Source organism: Leptinotarsa decemlineata, unplaced genomic scaffold (assembly GCF_025532065.1).
Source record: "Leptinotarsa decemlineata unplaced genomic scaffold, Ldec_3_MD MMD2_tig00000251_RagTag_RagTag, whole genome shotgun sequence".
In the NCBI taxonomy this organism is placed as follows: Eukaryota; Metazoa; Arthropoda; class Insecta; order Coleoptera; family Chrysomelidae; genus Leptinotarsa; species Leptinotarsa decemlineata.
In genome coordinates, this window is record NW_027412547.1 from 6,374,284 (window position 1) to 6,401,949 (window position 27,666).

Below are 27,666 nucleotides of genomic sequence, written 5' to 3' on the forward strand. Positions count from 1 at the left end.
TTCTCGCCGACGTGATCTCAGCCTCCACCTTGTGCACACGCCGTTCAATCTTCCGAATCGCAAGGCCGGGATTTCGCCCTTCCGATTCAGAAAGCGAGTGGACGACGCTATACACGGCGGTGTTGATTTGACAGATGTAGGCCTCTTCTGTTAGTTAGAACATTGTGAACCTCCGTATCCAAACAAGCCAGTTCTTGTGGTTTCAGGGGCCTAATTCTATGGAGCGCCCTGCGTGTTCTGATTGTCGTCTCCATTGTATGGTGTGAGCCTCCTCTCCAGCCATGCCAACGTGTTGCAGAACTGTCACTTCTACCACTTCGTTAGCAGGCTGGGAAGGAGCTAAATAACCCTGCCTCCGAAGATAAGACACGTGACACGTGATCTGGGCGGGAAAGGCGGCATGCTCCGGATGTGTTTCACACCACAGAGCATGCAATCTCGCCATGTACCCTCTTCGCGCAGGCTCACTACTCTCGTAGCAATGCACAAGGCTATCTCTTAGCTCATGCGTCCACTCAAAGCGTCCGGTTTCATTGCCAGGGTTGTCAGCGGTAGGCAAATCATCGTTATGGGCCCCACCACCTTGCCTCTGACCCCTCCGAGTGGGTCGATAGTGGGAGCCAGCGATTACTGGGAACCAAGTGTTGGGTCCACCGGTTGGTTAGCCCTGTGGACAAGGGTATTAGTGACCATCCCTGCTTATTATCATCAATATTATTAATTAAAATTTGGAGAAAATGAACAGAGTATATACTACAAAATTATCTGTCAATAAGTATTGACCAGGAAACAGTAGAATAAATATGTTTTGAAGTGAGGAGCTACAAAAACACATATCATTAAAATCGACAACCTGATATTTACATTTTTCCAATCCTTTCTATTGATATTTGATGTTGCTAAAGCGCCTGAATCGTGGGAAACGTTCATGTTCAATTAAATTGTTGATAATTCCCAAACTAATTATTTGAGGAACTTGGCTGAGGTGAAATTACGTGAAATTACGAATCGAATGTCACATGAATCATAATTTTCGGCGAAGGCGAACTCAAACAAAAGTTGCGAAAAGGCATTGGTGAACTAGACTAAAAATCGTACGAGAGAGAGGGACAGAAAGAGCGCGGACTGTGCCTCAGCCACTTCATCTTCAAAGCATCATCTCCTACACGCCCTGAACTCTCTTACCCCAGCGGACCGGCTGCGTTGTAATCGCGCCGCACCGTCTAGTAGGCTTCGAGTTCATTCGGTCCGCTGCTCGTAGTAACCCCACCACATTCCAGTAGTAGCGTAGTAGTAAAGGAAAACGCGTACGCACAGCCGACTTGCTGAGCACTATAGCAACAGTTTGATCGTATTTCTACATGGTCGAAGCGGAAAAAAGCTTTGCGGCGCCGGCTACTGTTTTGAATTTGAATAATTGCGACGGACAGGTCATAGCGCGGAGGTGTAAGGATTGTTGATTCGATAGTTGGCTGGAGTGTTCAATTTCATGGCCTGGTAAAACTTGTTTTTGAGATCGATGGTGACTAGAACTTGATGTGGTTCAGTGCTTTCTGGCTGCGGTGACTGTGCTGAATTCACGAACTGGACGTTGAGTAATATTGCACAAGTAAGTGGAATGTGCATTCAAAAATTAAATCTGCCGTTTCATTAGTCGGTTCAAGTCAAGTCAAAGTCAAAATATGCTTTATTGTCTGAAAATTCATATTTTATTGACAAAGCTTGATTGAGATAATTAGATAAAAAAAAACAAACAAAATTACACATTTTAACTATCGCTACTCAGTCATGTAAAACTATAAAAATAGATACAAGAAGATATTGAATATATGTTTATGTAACAAAATAGGACAGAAAAAGATAACAGAAACAGTTTGTATTTACTTAGCACAATACAAGACTTTAGGAATAATAATGTATTTTAATAATTTCCAATATTGATTATATGAACTGTATTGAGAGTCAGACACAAGTCAATCAATCAATCATGCTTTATTGTTTAAGATATCCTTATTGACAAAGCTAGTGAAACTTTATGAAGTCAACAATGTTTTGAAAAATATTGAAATTATGATATACAGTGAACTATCATTATAGGGTTGAAAAAATGTACATATACATATAAATAAAACATGTACACATAAATTAAACATTACAGATGATAAATAAAGAAATCATTTCAGATATCAAGCATCTGAAATACTGTTAAAAAAAAAACCCTCCAATTCATCATCTCAATATTTCTTAATATTTTCAAAGTAGGCTTTTTGCAGAAGTACTCCTTTAAGTAATTTTCTGAATTGTTTTAAATTTGCCCATGCCCTATAGCACATATGGAGGTGTTTGTATATTTTCTTGCTCTCGTATATCAAAGAAATTTTTGTAATTGCTGATTTTGAGATTGGCAAGGGTAAATTCCGACTTCCTCTCGTATGGTAACGTCTGTCATTATTTGCTGCTAATTTGGAGTATTTTTTGTGAATTAGGCAAACAGTTTCTAGAAGGAATATAGGTATAAGGTATAGTAAGAATTCTCTGACTGATGGAAAGTGGTTTGCAGTGGTCTTGTGATTTTGCCCTATATTTGTATCTGGCAGCCTTTTTTGTGGAACGAATACTGAATTTAGTAGTTGCAGACTACAAAAGCCCCAAAATGCAATTCTATATTTCAAGTGCGACTCTATCAAAAAAATACACAGTGTTGACTGAGGATTGATTGAGTTCGTTAGAAAAAACACGAACTGCTTAGCAGCCAGATGCTATTATTTTGCATAAATTTGTTATATGCTAATCAAATTTTGATTTATCATCTATAAATAACCTAAAACTTTTGTGTGACTTTTGTTAACTATAGCGTGATTTCTATAAGCAAGTCGTCAAAATTGAGTTTGAAGCAAACTATGTTTGTTTTATTTGTGTTGAAGCATAAGGAGTTTGAATAGTACCATTGTTTAACCCTATAAAGATCCAGAGATATGATGTCTCTGAGATTATCTTCAAGGATCGTGCTGGTCATTCGCAAAAAGTGTGAACTTCCCTTCAATGTTAATGGTTACCAGATCATTCAGATAAAGCAGAAAAAGAATAGGACCCAGAACCGAACCTGGTGGTACACCTGATGATTGATTCTCAATATGCGATGTATTTCCTTGTAATTTTACTGCTTCCTGCCTGTTAGATACCTGTAAAGCCAGTTATATGACAATCCTCTAAAGCACTGAAGTTAAAATAATAGTGTTTCATAGTTCACGCAGTGGAACAATCTTGAGAAATCACAGAATACTGCCCCAATAGATTCGTTATTAGTTAAACCAGAAAAAAGAAGATTGCGTCGCATGTGTTTTTATGGCTTTGGAATCCATATTGAGATTCGCATAATATGTTATGATTACTTAAGAAGGTAGGCATTCCCTTTTTAACCAGTGTTTAAATTAGTTTTGAGATTGTCGGAAGCAATGATATAGGCCGGAAGTTTGAAGTTTGACCTTTATGAAGCGGAATGAATATTGCTAGTTTCAGACATGTAGGAAATCTGCCAGAATGAAATGATTTATTAAGGGCCTCAACAAGAATACTTAAAGCGTATTTTGGGAGTTCTAGCCGCTGTTATTGTTGTAACTTCAAGCTTGAATCTAATGATGACATACTGATAATTAGATGTGATGGCAAAGCAAAACATGATGAATTATTTCATAATTGGCCAATGCTTGCTGAAAATACGTAATGTATAACAATTTATTGTGAGATTTTCCATGAATAGTTTACAAAACCGCACATGTGTTTGACTAAACAATAGCTTCCGTAGGTGTGTTCTTACTGACTGAACTCTACCTAATGCTTTATATAATATAACAATTTGAATCGTATGACTTCCTACTTACTTGATGACTAATGATTTTACCAGAGTTCAGGTATAGACTGATCAAAAATATAAACAGTATAGAAAAAAATTCACCAAATCATCAAATGGACATATAATAAACTACTTAACAATTTCCACTTCAAAAACATATTCAGTAGAGGACAATTTGGTCACACGTTTGGTCATTCGGTTAATTCTGAGAATTCTTAAATCTAATAATTTACAAGCATTCAAAACGATTGGGTGTCGAACCTTCCGCTTCCGGTCGTGATTGAACCTATGCCAGAAGAGGTTTGTTAATGTTGAAATGGTCTTCACATTCAAGAAAATACTCCTATGTTCTTCAATTCGTTGGAAAAAGGATCTCCCCGTTTGACCACTATTTAGTTTTGGACAAGGATCACATATCAAGTCATATACCTACTCCCGATATATGCGACATTGAAGTTTCGTCTCCATTGTTTTCAATAAATTTGCTCTAATTTTTATCTGCTAATGATAATGACGGTACATTTACGATAACGGACTGGGAAAAAAACACGTTGGTGAAACGTTTTTCGAAACCTACGATAATCTGAAGAATGATCCTTCAACTTTTACTAGAAGTAAAGGCAACCCTAACACAATCGCCAACGTTTTCAAGTCTAAAATTTTTCGTGTGATTTACCGCTTTTGGCCAATCAAACTGACGACGTTTCGCTTGTGGAATCATGATGAAGAGAAGTTTTGTTGTGTATAATAATTTCAGAGCATATCCAAACTAGAAACAGGATATATTTGGAAATTTACAGTATGCCCATACATCTTTTGTTGAGTTCATTGATTCATAAGAGAATCATTTCATTTCCTCACACATTTTGGTGATGCGAAAAGATGGAAAAATGATTTGAGAGCAAAGTTCAACAATCACATTTCTTAATCCTTGTGAGGATTTTCCAACGGGTGATTTGTTATCGGTGTTTGTGAGAGTACGGATATTTTTTCCATCAAGTTTATAAGCCGGTAGTTGAAATTGCGGGAAAAAAATCTAAAACTACACTATTTGCAACATTTATAAATTCAATTTTCTTCTTTCGTGCATATTACCTTAATATTTATAGTTTAATTATTATAATTGTATTATGGGCCTTCATTCATCAATTGATTATTTTTTACCATGTTATTTACAACGTTTTTGTATAATTTTGGTCATAATATAACGATAAGTATTAGGTAAGTTGGAAAAATTCTTGCTTCCTGAGAGCTGCACGTAGCTCCAACGCTGTAGGCAGCGTTGGAGCTACGTGCAGATAATGTACCATGAGATTGTTTATCTTAAATAGTTCTGAATAACAGTCCGTGATAGTATATTATCTACCTCTTATTTGGTAGCCACTATATGCAAAATACCGAGCCATAAATATAATTAAATTGCACATTTGAGAATATCTGTCAAATTCCTATGAAAATTGATACATATGTCGTTTTAAGTATTTTATGTAGATGAACTTTGTCTTCCACACTGAGAAATTTGGACGAATCGTTGAAAAGTTATCACGATAAGGTTACCTTGTTATAAATACTTGTTTAGGATCATGTTTGCCAGATTGGAGACATAATGAAGATTTAATAAAGCATCTCACGCTTTTGTACTACAGAATTAAATTATTCTGGTCATCTAAAGGAACAATTGGTTCAAGCCTCTCTCAACTCCCTACACTGTAGGTTAATGGACTGACACCTATCAAAAAACAACTACTCCCCTGGCTAATACCACGAAGGGCGTTGGATTATATCCGACAGTCGTCAGTGCAGGATTCTTCACTGAAGTTATTCCTGCATATGCTGTTGGCGATACAACTGTCCCAATAGATTTTCAATTATTGGAACACACTTGCAGACTGGTTTCGGGCTGTTTGCCAACTCGTCAGTGCAAAAGGTAGTGACTATCATCAACATGAAGTCGATGATTTTCGATAATTGAAAATTGAATTCCTTCAGAGTGTCTTTCCTCGAACTAGGCAGAACCGCCCCATCTGACCGTTAACGAGGTAACCAACAGCATATCCAAAATTTGCCCAATTCCTCGTATTAAAGACTCATTATCGATGTTGAACACTATTTGAATGAGTTCAGAATTAAATTTCAATCTTTTAATTTGTGTTGCTTTTGAAGCGAGTTTTTTTTGTTTATTAAACTATTATTTATTATAAACCCACCTTGAATATTAAAAGAATAATAGAACAACTCAACATCAACAAAGCTTTAGATCCTGATGGAGCGGGTAACTGTCGTATTTAGAAAGGCTTCAATGAACTTGCACCAGTATTTTGTAGACTTTTTAACCCATTTATGATAAGTTATTCTTTTTTGTTGGAAAATAGCCTGCATCCAGATGTGCAAGCAAAATCTATCAAATAAGTATAGAACAGTTAATTATCACTGGTAACCAAAATCATGAAGGAAGTTTTGATAACAGTATTGATGCATTAGCATGCATCAATATAGTTTTCGGAAGCAGAAATTAACAGGGGACCTTTCATTTGCCAACAACTGTTGGAACAATGCGATCTAGAAACATTTATAGTACGGAACTGTTGCGCTTGATATTTCTAAGGACTCTGACAGTGTTTGACATGACAGTTTACTAATTAAAATTCGTGGGTATGGATTGCTTGATCGTCTTCGTTTGTTGCTCTTTATCAAATACCGTTCCTTAGAATCCTTCTCGAAGCCCACTTTTTATACTGCAACGACCGATGAAAATAAAATCCAACATTATTTGCCTTGATGTTGGAATTAATATTAATCAATAAATTTCTATTACTAATCAATTCATTAAAGAAATTAATTAATCAATTGAACGGTTTAATTTAGCTTGCCTTGTTTGTGTCTCCTGTGGGTCAGATCTATCAATTGAAGTTTCAATTTTTTCTGTTGATGGATTGATCTGAACTAAGACGACCACCAGCATTGAATAGAGTTTTACATTTCTCACAATCCCCGTGATATGAATATCAAATCGTTAGTCCGGAACTCAAAAATATCAGGTTTTGACTTATCAACACCTGACGATTGAGAAGACACACTAAATTTAGCCGGAAAAATGTCACAAGCGGTAGTGTAGTTTTTGTAAGCTAGATAGCAGTTTTGTCGTTTTTCATTTCGTGGGAACCACCTATCATGTTAGCAAGAAAGGCGACACAAATTATTTGAGGCCGAGCATTCCTAGAAAGTGGTCACCGCAATGTCGGAAAAAACGACACAAGATGGTAGGTTCATATTTTTATACTCGAAATGCATGTTTGAAAATGTTCAAGAACGACACAATCGAATTTGTGTCGTTTTTCAAGATTATTAACTCGTATAATTTAGAAAATTCACTACAATCCTAAGGTTATGATTGGTTTCTTGAGAAATATGATTGAAGTTAATAAGCCGGAAATATTTTTGAGAATAAATGCCTATGTGATATCTTTCGTCTTTTTAGGAAAGCCTAGTCAACGTACCAATTTACTCATGTTGTTGGCTAACAACAACATGCAATGGACTGTCAATGATGGTCCATGTTCGTCCAAACATCGTACTATGGACATCCTATCTACAACTCGAGCACGTGAGCAGAAGGAAATATGAGTACGTGAATTATTTAATTTTTCGAACGGCTGAAAACCAATTAACACGTTTTAACTGTCAAGGACTATGTATTTACTGTTCATCTTGGTTGGTAGATCTTCAAGTAGGTACCAAGTATCGGTTTATATTATTTGTTCTCATTTTTTGCAGAAACCAATGACAACGAAGAGACTCCCACAACAGTTCCTGCTCAACCACAAATAAAAAATTCCCTGGTCTCATCGAAAGCACCTGCGGAACAGCCAATTACGGGCAACTTCCGGATGAAAATTACGCTAAACTATTGGCAGCTTCCACATAAATTCCTATGGCTGATTGCTTCACAGCAAACGAGGTTTCTGCGCAACTTGGTGATTCTGATTACCACGTGATAACTGCTGCCTCTATGCCAATCTTGGAAACTGAATACTATGCTTCTGAGCAACTTTTGGAGGCGGAAAATTCTGCTTCTGGGCAAACTTTCAATACTAATTATAATATTTGGATGAATGCCGCTCCGGCACAATTTCCCAAGTCTGATTATCCTGTGCTTAATGCATCATCTGCGCAACTTGAGACTGAATACCTTCTGCTAACCGGAGATTCCGGAACACGTTCAGAGGCCTATTGTGCTGTACTACCTATGGCTTCTTCACAACTCTCAGTTTGAGAGACTGATTTTGATGATACAACACTGACGACGGCTTTGGTGCAGGTTCCAGAATCTGATAACGTTGCTTCCTTTCAGGTTTCATCTGATGCTGAACGCAACTTTCGCTCTGACAACAGTATAAGAGACCCTGACTACACTCCCCTGGAAACATTTCTGTTAAGAAGAGAGAAGTGAAAATAAAGACAAGTATTGTTCAAAAAAGAAAACAAAAGAATAACAATGGAAGAGAAGTGGCAAAAAACTTAAGCCAAACTCCTCAAAGCACAAGGAAATACTAGCATCGTCAACAGCAGAAGGTCAATCACAAATTATACTTCGAAACCTGCTTACCTTGTCAAACCAGGAATACCAGAAGGTATATTATCATTGATAAAAAATGTGTACCACAATGTTATGAGGACTTCTTTTCAAATTTGTAACAAATTGAACCACAATAAAAAAATGATGTTGATACTCATTTTACTTTTATTTGATCACCTACATTATTTGAATATTTCGTATTCATGTTAATATTTTTCTTTCATTATGAGTCTTCACAATGTTAAAAGTAACCTGTTAATGTGTTACCATAGTAACCCAATAATTAGACCATAATTCCAATGCAAATTTATCGACTTTTACGGTCAATACATTCACAACTAACTACAAAAACCCCTAAAATGTACCATACTTTCCTTTGATATTTTTGAATTTTGCCATAGGTTAATTCCAAATTTCAAGAATTTCTAATGTTTAAAAACGACACAAGTCAAACTACAGAATCTATTTAATTTTTCTCTCTATTAGTATTCAACATGAATAATTGTAATAGACTATAACTGATACTTAACACCATTATCTTTAAGTTAGGTAACATTGTGCAAAAGAAAAGTTAGTATAGGTCCTGAACTAAATTATAAAACTTTTGAAAAAAACTAAAAACTTAAATCTCGTGTACTGAAAAGTGCTACTTTTCGACATATGTCGTTTTTCCTCCGGACTAACGAAATGTAAATGAATACGTGTATCAGATAAAAGGATTCAACAAGAAAAATCCAGTACATTTCAGATAAAAAATCGAATCAAAAATGTCTCCTTGAAATATACCCGTTTCAATTTAGTAGTAGTTGAGTAGTTTGTTTCAATACATGACCCAACAGAACAACTCGAATATTACTGGAGTTTTTCCCGACACCAAACCATCATTTTAACACTTCGACATGTGTTTCGATGACCAAGGGATCATCTTCAAGAGAAAGATCAAACTTCCGTCAGGTGCCGGTTAATTGTCCCCAGTTATAGGCTATTAAAATGAATGTGGAGGAATTATTATTACTGTTAGATACTCCTTCCTCACTATGTAAAGGAACAGATGCCAAAAAAACCACAAAAATACTGTATCCATCCGATTCTTGCAGAAAGGTGCCGCCTTGGTGAGTTTTATCATTTACAAACCAAGCTCTACGGGGCTTGGTATGTAAATGGTATCGAATGAGTTCCGAAACATTACCAAACATTTTGAATTATGATTCTTCATCCATTTTGAAATGATCAAATTTTCGAGAATTTATATTACCAGAAGAAAGCTTAGCGGTAGCGCCACTCTCAAATTGTCAGATTACTGGAATATACACTTTTTAGTAGGTAATTAACTCACCCTACCTTGATCTGACGCGCTCGAGAATTTCTGATGATCAATTTTTTTTACTAATTTGATCCTTCATCCCTCACAGGCGGCCTTATATATGAGGCTCATATTTGGTGGTGGTACTTAACCAGGTACAAGGTATCCCCCTGTAGATTAATCTGCCGCGCTTCAGTAAATCCCGAAATCCCCGCTTGGGCTCCCCTATTATAACGGCAGTCTAATGCTAGCTTCAGTTATGGAATTATATATTTTATTATAGATACCTAACTAGTCTATGTATATTAATACAATTTTGGGGTTGATTCTTTATTTTATTGGGAGGTTGGATCTAACACAAGTGATTTTAATGAAAACTAAAATTCTGTGATTCTCCCGTTGTCTCAGTTTGAATTTCTTATGACAAAAGCTCTTTGTTCTTCGATCATCGACAAATGACGAATTTAAAAGCTATTTCTGTTAATAAAGAACAAATTCCGACAAAATATTACATACGACGCATATATAATTATGATATGTATATTGTTGGGGTTCACTTCTTGCACAATATTATTTATGCAAATGCTGCGGTTAACGTTTATGGCATTAGTCAGTCATCTCGCGAAGCGTTAGTCACCTCGGTTTATTATTAATACAGCAGACCACAACAGTCTGGTGGAATGAATTGAATATAATTCATTTGGAAACACTGCAATTTTCCAATTAGTTGTTCTCTGAAACCATTTCCACATTTTCAGTTTTTTGATTAATAAAAATTGTTTGTTAGATGTCGAGTTGCACACAAATTGGTAAATAAAATAAGTAAAATAAATTGAGCTGAACCGTTTCATTGTGGAAAAAAGTATTATTGATGAAAATGTAGTCGACACTGCTCACGAGGAGTTGAAAATTATAGTGAAGTCCCGAAATTTTGTAATTTTATTGCAATAATTTCATTTTTTGTATCAAGATGGAGTAGTAGAAAGCCAAAAACTTTCTTTCCCTAAAAAGAATTGATATGCCGGCCAACTCAGCGAACAAACATATGATATCACCGCGAAAGAAATCAACCGCCGCCGCCGATAAAACTCTAGTCGAGTATCGAACCGACTTCAGATTTCTATAAAAGACCGTTACATTATATGAGCACGACCCAAGAAGGCAGTTCAGAAAGTGAATCGAGAGGCTAAACAAGAAATTCAAAATAGGCATCACAGGCAACTAGATGCCTATGAGAGTGTAGAAATAAGTAAACACAATAATATTATAAATGACGATGACGGACCTATACCAAAGAGTATACTATATAGCTTGTTAAAATAAAATAAAATAATGTTGTTGGGTTTACTGATTACTACATAAAGACACATTGCAAAAATAATTTTGGATAGGCAATATTGTGAAATTGATTTCTATATATCTGAAAATTGTCTTATATAAACATATATTGTAAATAATAGATAAGGCAAATTTGTAAAATTAATTTAGGTTGGTATACCTGTATGGTTGGTACGCCTGGATGGTTTACCTGAATGGGTTACCTTTAAAGCATAAATAGGGTTAGCTCGCATTAGTTTCTAGTTTTAATCTTCCTCTCTGAAGATGATCACTTGGTGATCGAAACACGTGTCGAGGTGTAAAAAATAACGATTTGGTGTTGGGAAAAAACTACAGTAATATTCTGATTTTTAGAGTAAAATAAATAAAAGATTAAGCCCTATTTGGATTTTTTTTTCAATCATAGAGAAACAACTGCAACTAGCAACATGTGAAATTTGCAAGCAGGTTATTTTCTTCAAATCTTCCGTGACAAATTTAAAGCGTCACATATTTAAAAAACATCCCACGGTGAAAATTTTACCCACTAGAAAAACAGTGAAAACCCACGTTGACGAGAATTCACAGAGACAGGGACCTACAATTTTGCAACAGGTAGGTATTTAATTAATTCTTTTTGCATTTTTCATGTTCAAAATTTCATGGAAAACAATTATGACTTGTCAGTGCTCAGTGCAGTTGAGAGCACAAGTCACAGAGCGGTCCCGTCATCCAGTTCCAGCACCAACCTGCGCAAGCGTCTTTGTAATAGCCACTCACCGTCTGAACAAGTTCAGTTCAATGAAAAAAACAGGTTCACTGAACAGTTGACTGATACCTATTCCAAAAAACCAGTTCGGTTCTTTTGGGCCCATCTCTACTCAGTGTTCAGTGTGCGATCGACATATAATGTTGACAGTGACCATATAACGTAAAACTATCACCACTTTCGAAAGTGATTATGAAAAAGTTGACGAAACAAGCAGAAGATAATCCTCGGAACATTACAGAATCTTCCAAGAAGCATTCAACAAGTCTACCGCCGTAGCGTGATGATTTCTTATGGGAGGGTGAACCGCTTCGTTATCTAACGCGTTACAGTGCCAGTCTGTCTGCCTACTCTTTCTCTCACGCATACGTTAGCGAAATGCCGGCTTCTCTCTCGTCGTACAGACGCTCAGTGTTTAGTGTGCCACAGACATATACTGTTGACATTATCATGAAAATCTAACCAGCTATGGCACCCCTATGAACGACAACCCTCAGAAATCGAAACTTGTGCGAGCTAAGGACCAACGAGGTCTCACCTTTCAACGTGTGATTCCTAATAAATAACCTTTCCTTACATCATCACATTTATATACATATAATTATAGGTGATAGCCTGAGCTTTTCTCAAGTTGAACAATATTGAATACTTCAACTCAGATTAGGTTAAGTTATTACATCTGTCGAAAGGCACACGTTTTTTTACACGCTTTATATCAGCTTCACCGGTATGTATGTATGATTCTTTGTTTGTAACTCTCAAGCTCAGGATCTGTATTTGACATAATTATCGACATTATTGCTTGATATAATTCAAACTCACTTTACATGTATTTCTTCATTTGAAAAAAGTATTTTTTTTTATCAACACGCTTGCCTGATGCCTTATTTATAACCCTCTTTTGCACGCTTGCTGCCTTGAGCTTGGTAGTTGATTTTCAGGCTCCCTCTCCGGATTCGGAAAACATCAATGGTCATTTTTCAAAACAATATACGTCTGATTGATCCCAAAGTTTAGTTAAAATACATATAGTTTAAAAAGACTAAAAAACACGCTTTTATAGCATACGAAACTTAAAAACGCAAAATAAATTCAGTTCGATGTCCTTTAAAAGCGCGTTTTTTAGTTTTTAAACTATATTTATTTAATTTCAACGATGTCATGCAATATTGCGACTATTTTTTTGAACAGTTTTTTTTCAATCAATGGAAATCTCGTTGTGAACGAGCAGAGGAATTTGAGGACGAATTCATGTCAAATGAATCCATGATACATGTCATTGTGGATTATCTGATTATTGATTTACATGATTAGCATAGCGACACTCCATCAGAAGTATGGGGTTGTCGTTTCAGACGATAAAGAAGGTAATCTATCCGGAATCGAAACACTTCCCAACGAAAACCTTATATCCACAGTAGACAAAAGTTATTTAATCTGTAGGCAACCAATCTTAGAAAATATAATATCAATTGCATCTATGTATCTGGTGGTTTTTTTATCATTATTACAAGCAATGTTTTATTGATTATCCACCTGCTACGTTTCATAATCATTTTTTGTAAATATGCATTCAGTTATCTATCAATTATCGGTTGTTAGTGTATTAATTTTCTCCTCATTCATTCGAATCTATTGAAAATGTACATATTTATCGTTTGCAACCAACTAACGCATTTACTGAGATGCTCGAATTTGATTCTGGTTTTATATCATTATAGAGTTTTTTTACTTAGTTTGGAAACATTTTATTTCTTTATTGATTTTTATTTTATATTATAAACTTTTGGTAGGAAATTACCTTTTCGTAACTCTATTATCGAGTAGTCGTCCAAAGTATCCATCTGCTTGGGTTTTCATGTTGATTCTTTTATTTTAATTTTTACTTATTATTTTCGTATTGTCTCATTGCATATCATTGAAATGCTTTCTTCTTTGAAAACGAAAATTTCTTGCCGAAAAACGATGAATATTTAGAACGAACACTTGGGATGTTTCAAGTAGGTACTCATTGTTAACCCTCCTATGGATTAAGACAAGGAATTGGGGCCCAAGTGGTTGACCCTTCTCGACTATATTTATGACCCCGACCATTGTCAGTGATGATTTTTCGAGAGTTTCTTCGAACACATTTATTTGCCCAGGCATTCATTCTGTTCTGGGATTTCGACCGAGAACTATTTCTTATTCAGGGGTTTTCGCCGAGAACTAAACTAAACAGTCTTATCGCTGATAAGACGTTAGTTCCTCGAGATTACCCTGTAATTTTTTTTCGTGTTTTGTTTATCGTTGTGCTTTGTTGTTAATGATTTTAATTATAGATAAACTCTGTTCCGTCTGATAATTAATTCACCTATTACCAGTCCCGACATCAATATTGTTATCAGTGGGCGTGGCCTGCTCAGGTAATACAGTAGTTGACTGTTCTATACATTAGCATGGAGGCCATTTTCAGAATGCTGTGCCTTTCAGAGTCTACCAGCAGTCTGCTACGCTCCACATAGGTTAGGTTAGGTTAGGTCCAAAGTGAGTGGGTCTATTCAACTCTCCACCGCAACTCGCAAGGGTTTATTGTGGCTTACACCTATTCACACTCACCAAATAATCCAAGATTCTCAACGAAGCCGATTAGTTTGTATGGTGAGTAGTCTTTCAGGTCAGATGGCTCTGAAGAACTCTCAACAACTGATTCGGTGCCCAGCGGGGCAGGCACAAAGTATGTGCTCTGCTGTTTCATCATTTTGCAAACAGATGCGACAAACACTATCTTCCGACTGTCCTAGTCTCTGCATATGATGACTAAAATGACAGTGACCTGTGAGAAGGCCTGTTAGACATTGTAATTCATCCCTATTGTAGTCTAACAACTGTTTGATTATGAATATTACTGGAGTTTTCTTCCCCAAACAAAATCGTTATTTTTAACACCCCGACACGTGTTTCGATCACCAAGTGATCATCTTCAAAGAGGAAGATTAAAACTAGAAACTAATGCGACCTAACTTACCTGTATGGAATGCAGGTAGGTTAGCATAGATAGGTTAGCTCGCATTAGTTTCTAGTTTTAATCTTCCTCTTTGAAGATGATCACTTAGTGATCGAAACAAGTGTCGAGGTGTTGAAAATAACGATTTGGTGTTGAGAAAAAACTCCAGTAATATTACTACACCAAAGGTTCCAAACAGTGCATCATAACTGTTTGGTACCAAGCTTCGAAGGGTGAATGAACGCCTTGGAGTGAGCCGATTTTGGAAGATTCCATTAATCTTCTTGCCATCCAGGTGTTCAATCTTCGTTTGGCAAAGCCTAAAGCGATGCCAATGACAGGTTCTGGTCCGATGAAGATGCTTGCAGCATCCTTCTTTGCAAGGGAGTCACCGGCTTCATTGCCTTCCAGGCCAGTATGGCCAGGAATCCAGACGTGCTACCAATTTAGACGTTGCTTGGTAGGAGCCAAGAGCTTCCAATGCCGCTTGACTGTCCACATAGTTATACAATTATATTTGTCAAAGATCCATACATTTCAAAGTTCTGAATTACGAACTATCATTTGAAACTAGAAATTCGATAATATCTTCACCTTTGCAAAGTATTTTTGGTGTAAATAAAAGTTTCCGTCGCGTAGAACAATATAAATGTGTGAGTGTAGTTTTCAGGTTTGTTTTTGTTTATTTAAGGCACTCTACTGTGAAAATTTTCATACATTTGACAATGATTAAACTGAATACATCACCAGTTTTCTGGTGCCCTAGCATATGTTGTGTTCCGCAAAGTTCATCTCCACACGACTACAGCACATGATTTATGACTTCACTTCTGTCAGTGCATGTGTAAAAGAGATTGATTCATCTTCTCGTGTTAAACACTGTTTAATCACGATAAATAATTTGTTTGACATTCTGCTGAAAGAACTTCAATATATATCAAATGCATGGGACAATACTAAAAATTTTGAATAAATATAGGATGTAAATAGGTGATGACTATAATTTCAGAGGTAATTTCTTGTTAGCTTCTTTGTTAAAATATTCACATAGTTATTTGCAATAACGTGATTTGTTTTCGAGAAGCAGGTTGTCAGGTTGAAATAACTATTTCAAAAATAATTTTTCGAGTTATTTTTGAGTTATATTATGATGAAATTCGTATCTGTCTGATATCAGGAACAAAAGGTTTATTTTGGTGAAATTTTGGTGGAGTTTTAGTGTTATCAGAATTGTGACATCGCATAGGATGCATATTCAATATTTATGGCGTAAATTCATAGAACAAAATATGTGATGACCGATACTTGAAAATCCATAACATATTCAAGACTCTTGAGTGTTTTCAAAAGTCTGGAAATAGCATAGTGTGACATGGGAACTATGAACAAAGACGAACGTCTCATTCCAAATAGCCCATTGTATTCCTTTTCCTGTTGAGATAACTTTCATGAGAAAATTTCCCCTCAAATTTCTACACGAAATTATTGATGTAGATCGGAAATCCTGTGTCCTGTTAGATATACAGGGTGTCCCTGGACTTCCTCTTTTCCTCTCGGGAATGTATAGATGGGGTCAAAATATCACCAGTACTTCATATAACTTTTTTTCCTAAAATCCTTCGTTACCAAGTAACGGGCCCTCGAAGTTACAAAATGAAAAATGTTTTTCTTTGATAACTTTTCAAGTGAATATTCAAAATCATCCAAATTTTGGTAATTGACTAAACAAATGAATTCCTTCGATGAGCTTTCATGCAGGAGTCAGTTGTTTTGCTACAAAGTCAGGAACGGACTACCCCCGATGGTCCACACTCCAAAACTTTGAAATGACAGATATTTTTCAATATTTTTCAACAATTTAATGTTACTTGGACAATTTTATGAATAAAAGTACTCGTGTGGAAAGTCGATTAGAGCAACGAGTTTTGATAAAAATGTAGTTTCACTCGACGACATCAAACCCGCTCGTCCACCATTATTTGAAATGAATAGAGGAAAAGAGGAAGTCCAGGGACACCCTGTATATTGAGAGTTTCAGAATTACTAATTAGTTTTCTTCAACTCCTGAAGAGGCCAACTTGATTGGTGAAACGCGCGTAGAGAAGAGTATTGAATTTCTGGTGATTGTACTTGTTTTGGATTTCTGTATCTGTAGAGTAGGGAGGGTGTGTATAGGCTCACAGCACCACATGTGACCCATTGTCCTCCTAGGTCATTGTCCATCCTGTCCTTTCCAGAAAGGTGGATAGGTCACTAGGAGACATCTTTATATCGGCAGTTGTAGGCCAAGACTCGCCGAACAAACACTCTCTCATTGACGATAACTCCGCGGACACTCGCATAAGACATGCCTGACAGTTTCATCTTCCTGTTCACACATCCTGCATAGAGGTGTGTCCACTAGCCCCATATTGTGGAGTTGCTTTCTCAGTTGACAGTGGCCAGACAGAAATCCTACTGTTGAGCGTAGGTCTCTCCTGGTCATCGCCAGATATTTTTTCGGCGCACAGGATGATCATAGCAAGACTGCATCCTTTGATTCCATCCTATCTCTTTAGAGATTGAGCATGGATGTGATTTTCGGTTAGTTCCGCAATTGTCGCAGTCATCAGAACGTAGGTGTCACTGGGTACTGAAATTCTTAGTCCAGCCGCTTCCTTGGCTAAAGAGTCGGCAATGTGATTACCTTTACTTAGTGGCACCCTAGTACTAGCCCTGAGGTAAATGTTCAAGGCTAATAGGCTTGTCTACTATCATTGCAGATTGTTATGTTTTTCCAGAAATTTCTTTCCTGGTTATTTCTTTTGTAGCGATTAAGATACCAGCTAGTTCTGTTTGAACCACGCTGGTATATTTTTCCCATTCCCCATTTGATCCTTATGTTTAGTGATCTGGAGTAAACTCCACATCCTGAGCATTCTTTCGTTTTTGAACCATATGTATATATGCGTATTGCATTTGTAGCATCTGACTCTGTGTTCTGTTTTATTCGTATTTTGTAAGGTTTATTCAACACAGACCTGGGTTCACTTGCATCACTGGCTGCCTGCAGCAGAGGTTGCACAGTAAGCACTTCTCGCCATAGGCTTAGCCTCAATTGACCCATTTCTACTTCAAGGTTCACACCAGCCGTACGCATTCGTAACAAGGCCATTAACGCAACCTCAACATATAGGTCCAGAGGGGTCATACCAGTAATTAATTCCATTGCCGCGGTTGATGTTGTTCTTATGGCTTATGTGATGTTTGAACAAACCAATCGCTGTATTTTATATAATTTTTGGATGGCCGTTGCTTGTAGAACTTTCGGTCTCCATGCAATGGCTCCGAACCTAAACATAGGTCTTATTATTGCAGTGAAGATCCTGAAGTCCACACGATATGAAATACTCCATGTGCGTCCCACTGTCCTCCGACAGAGCTCATAAGCCACATTTGCTCTTTTTGCTCTACTCTGTAGGTGAGAGTTCCATGTTTGCCTCCTGTCGAGGGTGGTATCGAGGTTTTGAGACCGATAAGCTTCATTTCCTGGTGAAAAGGACTATCTCAGACTTTTTGGGATTGATCGACAGTGAGTGTTCCTTACACCATGTTTCTATTAATTTGAGCCCATCCTGCGCTCTATCGCACAGTCTGTTCACAAATTTGCCGGTCTGCAAGATAACTATGTCATCTGCATATGCAATTGTGTAGAATCCATTATGGTTGAGGTGATCAATCAGGGTATCCAGAACTATGTTCCAAAGAAGGGGTGATAAGGCTTCCTGTGGACATCCCCTCATGAACAGTCCTCTCATTGTGATGATCCACAAAACTATTTATCTAACATGCCGACGTTCAGTAGCTTCATAATGAAAGGTAGTTTTCTGTGTTGCTCCTTTTTAATTTGTTCATAAGCTTTTTCACTTTGACTAGGTACTTAATGTCTCTGTGGAAATAGAGCAAAACCGATTATCTTCTGTGCCATAATCGACGATAGGCGGGATTTCAGTCAACAGTCAGTGTACACAATATTTATATAAATTTTGAAAAATTTTTGCCAAAAAAATTATCCTATCAAATTTGTCTATTTCTAGTCATGTGTGTCGAAATAACCAATGAAACCATCATTACACTGATAACTACCCATGGATAGTTTTCACGGGTAGTTATCACTTCTGTCATGACATTGCTAAGCAACCAACACAATAAAGTTGTTTGACATTTCAGTAATTCAATTCATTTCGAAAATGTCACTTCCTCGCTTTGGTGTTCAAGTAACCGAGGCAAATACAGCAAGATCAACGGAATATCATTATACGAATTGTTCTTTTAATAACTGTGTGTTCAATAAATAATTTTGTTTGAATTGCAAAAAATTTTCTCACCGAATATCCCTCGAACATTGATAAATAACTCATAATTTTATCACAACTTCCTCAAGCACGTTATTTTAGGTAACATCCCTCCGCCTTCGGCGTTGGGATGTTACCAAATAACGTGCTTTCGAAAACTGTGATAAAATTATTTCGTTAGTTATCAATGTCCTTGGGATATTATAGCTGATAATTGAAAACATATTCCCCCCACTTTTTTGTATCGAGACAATCTATATTACAGGAGACTTCGTAAGTATATGAACATAACAAAAATGAGAACTAATCAATATTTTCAGTATTCGCTGTTCAAAGAGTTGTATTTTACGGAAGAATATAATTTGAAATAGTTCACCACAGGATTTTTGATTTTCAGGCTCAGCCTGGAAAATTGTAGTTGATTTGAAACAACTACTTTCTTTTATGGATAACTCATACTTTTCCAAATAATTATTGTGCGTAGTTTGGAAAAATATTGTTGCATAGATCGATGGAACTCCAAACAAAGAATTCAATGCTTTTTGATGGTGGCATGAAGATTCGGGCTGTGAAATATTTATCAGCCATATCATTCATCATCAGTTGAAAACCGGCCTATTTACTAGCGGGCGCCAGTCATCTCGCATTTCTCTGAACCATTCCGAATTCTGGCTAGAATCCCACAGAGAGTTCTAATTAGCGACAGCAACTGTTGCGACAACTATTTTTACCGAGTCAGCCGAAACGTACAAGCGTTTACAAATGAAAAACACTCGGCTTGCACAAATACACAAGAGGTCATTGGCGTCCTGTATAAATACCTGCAGCGGCTAGCCGCCTTCGATGCCAACTCGCCTTTAATTCATTTAGATTTTTTCTGCACGAAAAGTCGTGTACTTACTCGTTGGCAGAGTTGCCAGATTTTGGAAAAAAGTGAGTTCAACCAACGAGCAGATGTCGGAAACATTTTTTCAAACATGAAAATAATCTGCCGTCAGAATTTTTTAGCGAAAGCTGAAACAGCTTGATTCAAATTTGTATTTTGTATAATTCCAAAAAAAAATAATTGCAGTTGGTTCTGCTAGTGCATTGGCAGTGTCTTTAAAACGAACTTTTGTTCGGAAATTACCAATAAACACTTTTTGTACCTCAATCGGATTGAACTTGATTTGACATTCCTTCTCGCAACCCTTTAAGTTTTCCCAGCATAATCAAAAAGCGTATACCATGATAAGATGTTGCAGGTTCGATGACCACATCAGACGCACTTAGAATGTCTTCAAGTCAAGCAGGTCAAGAATATTAAATTCGTTTAAGAATACCTAAAGTACCTTCATTTCGGAAAATAAAATGAAATATTATTTGGAATTCATAGTCACGGCGCAGCGTACCATTGCAATTTTTATAATTTTTTTGAAACATATCAAATTTTTCTCTCATTCTTATTCAGTAGACATATAGTAGACATGAATATGAAAATAAATTAAAGTAATTGGTTTCAGATACAACATACGAAGTATACAATAGATATTTCACTGCTATGACAATGTATGTCAGTGGAACGGAAGATGTATAGCGCAAACACATTCCCACAGAAACAGAACGCATTCGACTCATTTTCTACTATAGTAACATTCAAAAATTGTTATGGTGTACCGAAAATACACAAACAAAATGTTCTCTGAGACCAATTTTCAGTTCAAGCGAATTACCGTGTCAAAAACTTGCGAAATGTCCCCCCCTTTTATTTTTTGAACACGTCAATTCAAAGAACTGAAATTGAAGTCAAATTGTCAGGTGAAACTTTTAAGATGGATATTGGGCGCCATCTGGGAAAAAAATTAAATGGAAAGGGGGTTTTGTGATACGAATTTCTTTGAATCTTCTGACAAATGCTTCACAACCCTAGAATATGCTGTCAATATGGCGGAACTTTCAATAATTGCCTGAATACATTGACATTTAACTACTTAATATGAGGTAATAAGTTCAAGGTCAGTTCAGAAGATGCTCAAAATGGTTGTCTTGAACTTCTTGACATATGAACTGCCTATCCGATATTTCACGCCGAATATTTTCGAACACAGTATTGTCAATATCTCTACAAATATTCATTATTATCTATCGTATATCCAATATTGAAGCAAGTTTAAGTTCGTACACCTTTTGATCCAAATAACCCCATAAAAAGTCCAAAGGTGTCAAATCTTGCGAGCGGGCTGGCCATTCTGTAGGACTTCGATGGCCAATCCAACGACCGGGAAAAGTAGTATCCGAATGGTTTCTTACTTGTCTGTAGTACTGTGGTGGTGCTCCATCTTGTTGGAATACAATGTCTATATTAAATTCATGAGGATTCGCTTCGGAGATTTCAGTGATGGGAGGGTCAACAGTAGTTTGCAACATATTCAAATACAGATCCCCTGTTGAATATTGATCAATAGAGGTCCTACAATGTGGTTTTCCAAAATTCCTGCTCAAACGTTAATTTTTTTTGGATATTGGGTATGTGTTTCCCGGAAAACGTGAGGACAATTTTGTCTGTGAACATTGCCGTTTGAAAAAAATGAACATTCGTCACTAAATAGGTAGGATGAATTGCAATAGATTCCGTCATGATTTCGCATAATTCTGTTCTTCGATCAGGGTCATCTTCAGTTAATTGGTGAAACTTTTTAATTTTGTATGGATGATACTTATTCCTCTTCAAAAGACCTGGTTTTTTTTTTGTTATGTACACTACCGGTAGTTGTGAATTTGGATACGAGTTTCCTTAAATATTTTCTACAGATAGGACGATTCGGAAAACGATCATTGAAAATCCTTTCGATCTCGTGAAAGTTACGCGTCGCACTGTAAATAAAAACCGCTTCAATTTTTTCTTCCAATGGACGAGAATTGACCATTTTAGAGATTGTTGACGTGGTACCTTTCTACTAGTGAAATCAAAAACTAAATGAGAATATTTTAACTGAACAATGATATTCACTGTCGTACTGACATTTTTTGTCGTTTTTATAAACAAAAAATAATTTAACAAACGTTATCAGGTTGTTGGAATTACCGTATGGCAGATAAAAAGGAATATTTCTAGAAATATCGTTAATGATGTGTTTGTCTTCAGGAAATTATTAAATGTTTCGCCATTTTGTAGTGGGTGAAGATATTGACTTCATATTCTAGGGTTGTGAAGTATTCGTCAGGAACTTCAAATGACTCCCGTTCCATTTAATTTTTGTTTCCTAGATGGCGCCCAGTCGGCATCTTGAAAATTCCATCTGTCAATTTCACTTCGAAATAAAGTATTCATTCCTTAATTTCATTATCCCATATTTGAATTATTTGAGTTGAACCGTTCAAAAAATAAAAGAGGAGGGTACATTTAAGAAATGCTGTATTATCTAATTTTTGAAACTTGCCTGAAAATGTAAAGACCTACATTAAGAATACACTACATTAAGAATGACTTTATTGAAAAACTTAATAATTCGAAACAGAGATTTCCAGATGAGTTTAGATGTTTGAGTTTGTTCATCAAACGGATTCAACTTATAGTACTGTCAAATTGTATTTTCTATTCAAATTTGCTTATTCAACTTCATTGGTAAAAAGCTGTGATCTTGATTTCCGTTAGTTCTATTCACCACTGTTGTTGAGAAGTTGTTAATTGATCTTGTGATAGTATTGTTCTGAAGCGAAAGGTCGAGGACAAAGTGTACCTATGACCCACTCATCAACAAAGAGTGGCATTGCAACATCGAATGTACATTTTCGTTTATTACGAGGGTTGACTTTTATATTTCGGAGTAAGGGAACAAAAACAAATATCAATCATCGAAAATCACTTTATTGTTTTTAAAAATATTCCCCATGAAGATCTATACACTTTTGCATGCGTTTGAACCAATTGTTGAAGCACTTTTGCCACTCTGATTGAGATATCTCCAAAACAGCCACAGCAACCGCTTCTTCAGGTGTCGAAAAACATTGACCTCTCAGTTTGTTTTTCATGTGCAAGAATAAAAATAAGTCATTCGGTGCCAAGTCAGGACTATACGGCAGATGACACATCAAATCGATGTTTTGCGTGCTCAAAAATGCAGTTATTTGAGCCGATGTGTGATATCTCGCATTGTCGTGGTGAAGAGTAATCCGCCTTCGGCTGCTGGTTTTCCTGATTTCTTGGAAAACAACTGACAAACAAGTGGTTGTGTATCACTCAGAATTGACTGTTCTGCGTTGTTCTAGTGGTACGGTTGCGACATGTCCCTGCGACCATTTGCTTGGAAGTGCTTCGTGCGCGAACAACTTTTATTGGATTTGGCTCATCTTGAAACACCCATACAGTCGACTGCTGTTTACTTTCGGGCTCATACGCGTGAATCCACGATTCATCACTTGTCATTATGTCAAAGCAACGCGATCGTATGAGCATTTACATCGACCAATCGATACGAGCCTTTTTTTTGAGCGATTGACAAATTGTGTGGGATTCAACGCGAACACATTTTTTTGACACTCAAATGTTTAGCAATATTGAATGCATGCTGGTCCCACTAATGCCTAAGATTGTCTCAATCTCACGATAGGTCACATGACGATCTTGCAATATCAGTTCGCGCACAGCATCAATGATTTACGGAACAACAACTTATTTTGGACGACCTTCACGAAATCCGTCTTGGAGCCAACTACGACCACGGTTAAATTCACCATACCATCGATAAACACTGGTCCTTGATGGAGCTTCATCGCCAAAAATTGAATTAAGTTCATCCATGCACTGTTGCTGAGTTAATTCACGTCGAAAGTTGTAAAAAATAATATCGCACGAAATTGTTCACAATTTTATTCCATTTTTGTGCTTAGATGAATCTTTTAAGTTACTGTAAACAACATAAATAGCGCGCGTATGTCAAAACGGTGTGAGCACATATAAGATCAAAAATGTCCAACTTTACGATAGAGCTGTCAGTTGCCAGACTGCCACACTAGGGTTGCCAAATCCCGAAACATAAAAGGCAACCCTCTTATTATTAGTCTGACATCAATATGCTCAAAATGACTCCTCAAATATCTTTCAGGCTACTAATTGAAGACACATTATTAACTACATATAAAGACGACAAACCATTCAGAAAAAAGGGTAGTAATACCTTTCTATTTCACTAAACTGTTTGGCTCTCAAGTGGATCACAGCAAATACAAGGTGTTGGTCTTTTGTATTTTTACTATTCAATTCAAGGAGTTTCTGAGAATCTCACACATTCCATAATTCTTTGAAAGTTAGATGACAATCCGAAATATTTTCCTATCATGAATCCCAAATACATTATCAAAATTGCAGATAGGCAAATTCCTGAAATAATTATCATTCATCATAATCGTATTGACTGTTTACGTCAACAAATTTGAAGTGATGAACATCACGAAAAGCCTGTCTACCTCTCTGCATAACAACCCTTACGTATATTACACACTAGTTGTTGCCCGCGGTTTCGCCCGCGTAGAAGTTGGTTTGTCACATCAAGTTTCGTGACAGACCATTTCAAACAAATAGTTACAATATTATTTTACTTCAGGTTTTAAACTTCAAAACTGACGAAATTCAATACAATCGTTGAACCCCAATTTTTCTCCCTTGGGGGTGGAAATTCCTGATTCCCTATCTTGATGCTCATTTACGCTATACAAAGAACCTACCTGCATATTTCAAAATTATAAGTTCATTAGCTCTGGCTGTACGTTAATAAAAGAGCGGTCAACAGCTAGTAATTTATAATTTTACTTTGAGAATACAGTAACCAAGAAAATATTCCAACGGCACAAAGTAATGAATAGCTTTGAGAATTGAATTATATTACATATAAAGAAATTCGTAAAACCGTCAACGACGTCTGCCCTCACGCGACTGCCCGCGTTCGGAACGCGTTCTCGGCGATGGTGCTTCATTGTTCAGACCACCTCTTTACTCACGCGCATCGTCCCTCGTCGTCTTACAGTAGACGCGACGCGTAATGGCTTACTGCGTTGCGTCAAGGTAATCTTACCGTGATAACTTTTAAACGATTCGTCCAAATTACTTAGTGTAGACGACAAAGTTCATCTATATTAAATACTTGAAACGACAATTGTATCAATTTTCATAAGAATTTGACAGACATTCTAAAATGTGCATTATAAAAAAAGTATTCAATTTAATTGTATTTATGGCTCGGTGTTATGCATATAGTGGCTACCACATTAGAGGTAGATATATGCTATCGCGGACTTTTATTCAGAACTATTTGAGGTAAACAATCTTACGGTACATTATCTGCATGTAACTCCAAGGTAGCTCTCAGGGAGCTAGAATTTCTCCGACTTACTAAATAACAGCCTATAAGTTATTCTGATATATAAGCTATATTTACGTAAAGTTTCATCTGAATCCGTTCAGTCGTTTAGGCATGAAACAGCCACAAACATACATACATACATATATCCTCACAAACTTTCACATTTATATTAGTATATATTTATTTTCTAAAACTGACGGAATTTTTTTGAAGCGGTTCGATATTATATTATGTTGTTAGCTGTCTACGATTGATATTTCACTCTCAAAAGAGCGAAAATTTTCAGAAGCCAAATATTTTTTAAAGTGATAACTTCTAATGGGAGGGTGAACCGCTTCATTACCTGACGCGTTACAGTTCCAAACTGTCGGGCTTCCATTCCTCTCACGCAAACGTCAGCAAAAGGCAGGCTCCTACTCTCTCGTCGGACAAACGCTCACTCACAGTAGAAAGGGTTTTTAGCTTTCTACTGTGGCTCAGTATTTAGAGTAGATATATACTGTTGACAGTATTATAAAAATCTAACCAGCAAGAACGTAATACTCTTTTATTAAATGAAACGGGGCTCAAAAATTTCAAACAATGTCAATTACTCTTTTGAATATACTTTAATGTTTTGTTTTCAATGCTCACCAAAACAGCTAAGCTTCATTGTATGCCATCCCTGGGTATAGTATGTAATTGCCAACATAAGGCACCTGCCTAGCTGGCAGGTTCCTTATGTTCCCTTATCCGTGTTTTCATCACTCTTCCCGTGGTTCCAATGCACACACTTCCACAAATTCGGGGTACGTGATATACATACAAAGGATCACTTCTATACTTTGCCATTATCAAATGATACATAATTTTCCTTTCATTTGGAAACACGTATCAAGTTCGAATCTCCATTTTGATAAATTTCATATCTCACCTCTTGTTGCTTACTCAACATGAATGCCTGACTTTATATCCTGTTTCGTGTATGAATTCGCTTCAAAAGCTTTCTTTCTATGATTCCGATCCGATTCCAGAAAATCCAGATAACGATTTCTAGTCAGTTCAGAAGTTTTCTGGTATGTGTGGCGATTAGACTCTTTGGTTTAAATATCGCACTGTACTAGTTGGCTTCGTATCCAGACGCTCCTTCTTTCTGTAAACCAATTGTTGTTGTTGTTCTTCACCTCCATTCCACATGAAAAACATTGTTGTCAGGGGCTTTTTCAACAGGACTCATGCCACCTGATGATATTCCTTCCAAAATCTTGTGAGGAATCTCTTGAGTGATACTTTTTTGAACAGGAAAACCACTCAGAAACTGACAGATGTCTTCGAGTGTCAACCTCAATTCTCACCATTCACGCCAAAGGATGATGATAATAAAAACACTATCAAAAGGGCTAAGAAGAAACGTGGGAAAACATGAAAAACATTTTTTTTATTTACATTAAAGTAACCGTCATAAGAAACCGTATACTTATGAGACTGGCATAAAAACGATTTTCCAAAACACGAGGAAAATCAATCAAACCTTTTTTCTAATCAATGTGCCTGACAACCCTCAATTTATGGAAGTGATAAAAGATTAGCGAAAACAAGGGTATGAATTGCAAAGCAAATATTCATAGACATTAGCCAAACCAAATTACTGTCTTTGTAAGCTTATGCATACAGAGTAGAGGTTTTCACTCGCTATTAACGACAAGCGAACTATGGTAATTTCTCTCTTCAGTTCAACGGGTCATGTGAATGTACCTATCAAGAATCCGACAATACTGCCAAATGTCACTCATTCAAATTTATTCTTTGGCTCATGTTGTGCCATTTATCATTCCGTGGATGTTCTGTCACGTATATGAATCTTCTGAAAGGTCTTCCTGGTTTCAGAAATAACCGCCCGGCAATTAACAGCAACCTCAACTCATTATGCGTCAAGAGCGTTGTGGCTGAAGTTGTAGTTAATCATGTAAATTATCTCGCCTGTTATGCGATCAGGTATTGTTTCATTTGCATGTTACGATGTGGTGCGTGGAGTTGCTTTTTCTCATGAGTCCGTGTACTGATCGTATTTAGCTTTTTGAAATCTGATACGGCCATTCGTATATTTGAATCAGAAATTTGATAATCCAACAGAAGGAAATATTGTATGATGAAAGTCCATTCAGTTTTCAGTTCATACACTATTATTTACTTACATTTATTCTCCATGAT

At 36.6% G+C, this 27,666-nt stretch overlaps 1 protein-coding gene across 6 annotated transcripts in view; it reads left to right on the forward strand.

Annotated features, from left to right (window-relative positions):
• Positions 1 to 1,323: 1,323 nt before the first annotated feature.
• Atx-1 (Ataxin 1) overlaps positions 1,324 to 27,666 on the forward strand; it is a 333,854-nt gene continuing 307,511 nt past the window's right edge. For all 6 annotated transcript variants that reach the window (XM_074173589.1, XM_074173595.1, XM_074173590.1 and 3 more), the window contains exon 1: positions 1,324 to 1,609. The gene's annotated coding sequence lies outside the window, so the exon portion shown is untranslated. The remainder of the gene's footprint in view (positions 1,610 to 27,666) is intronic.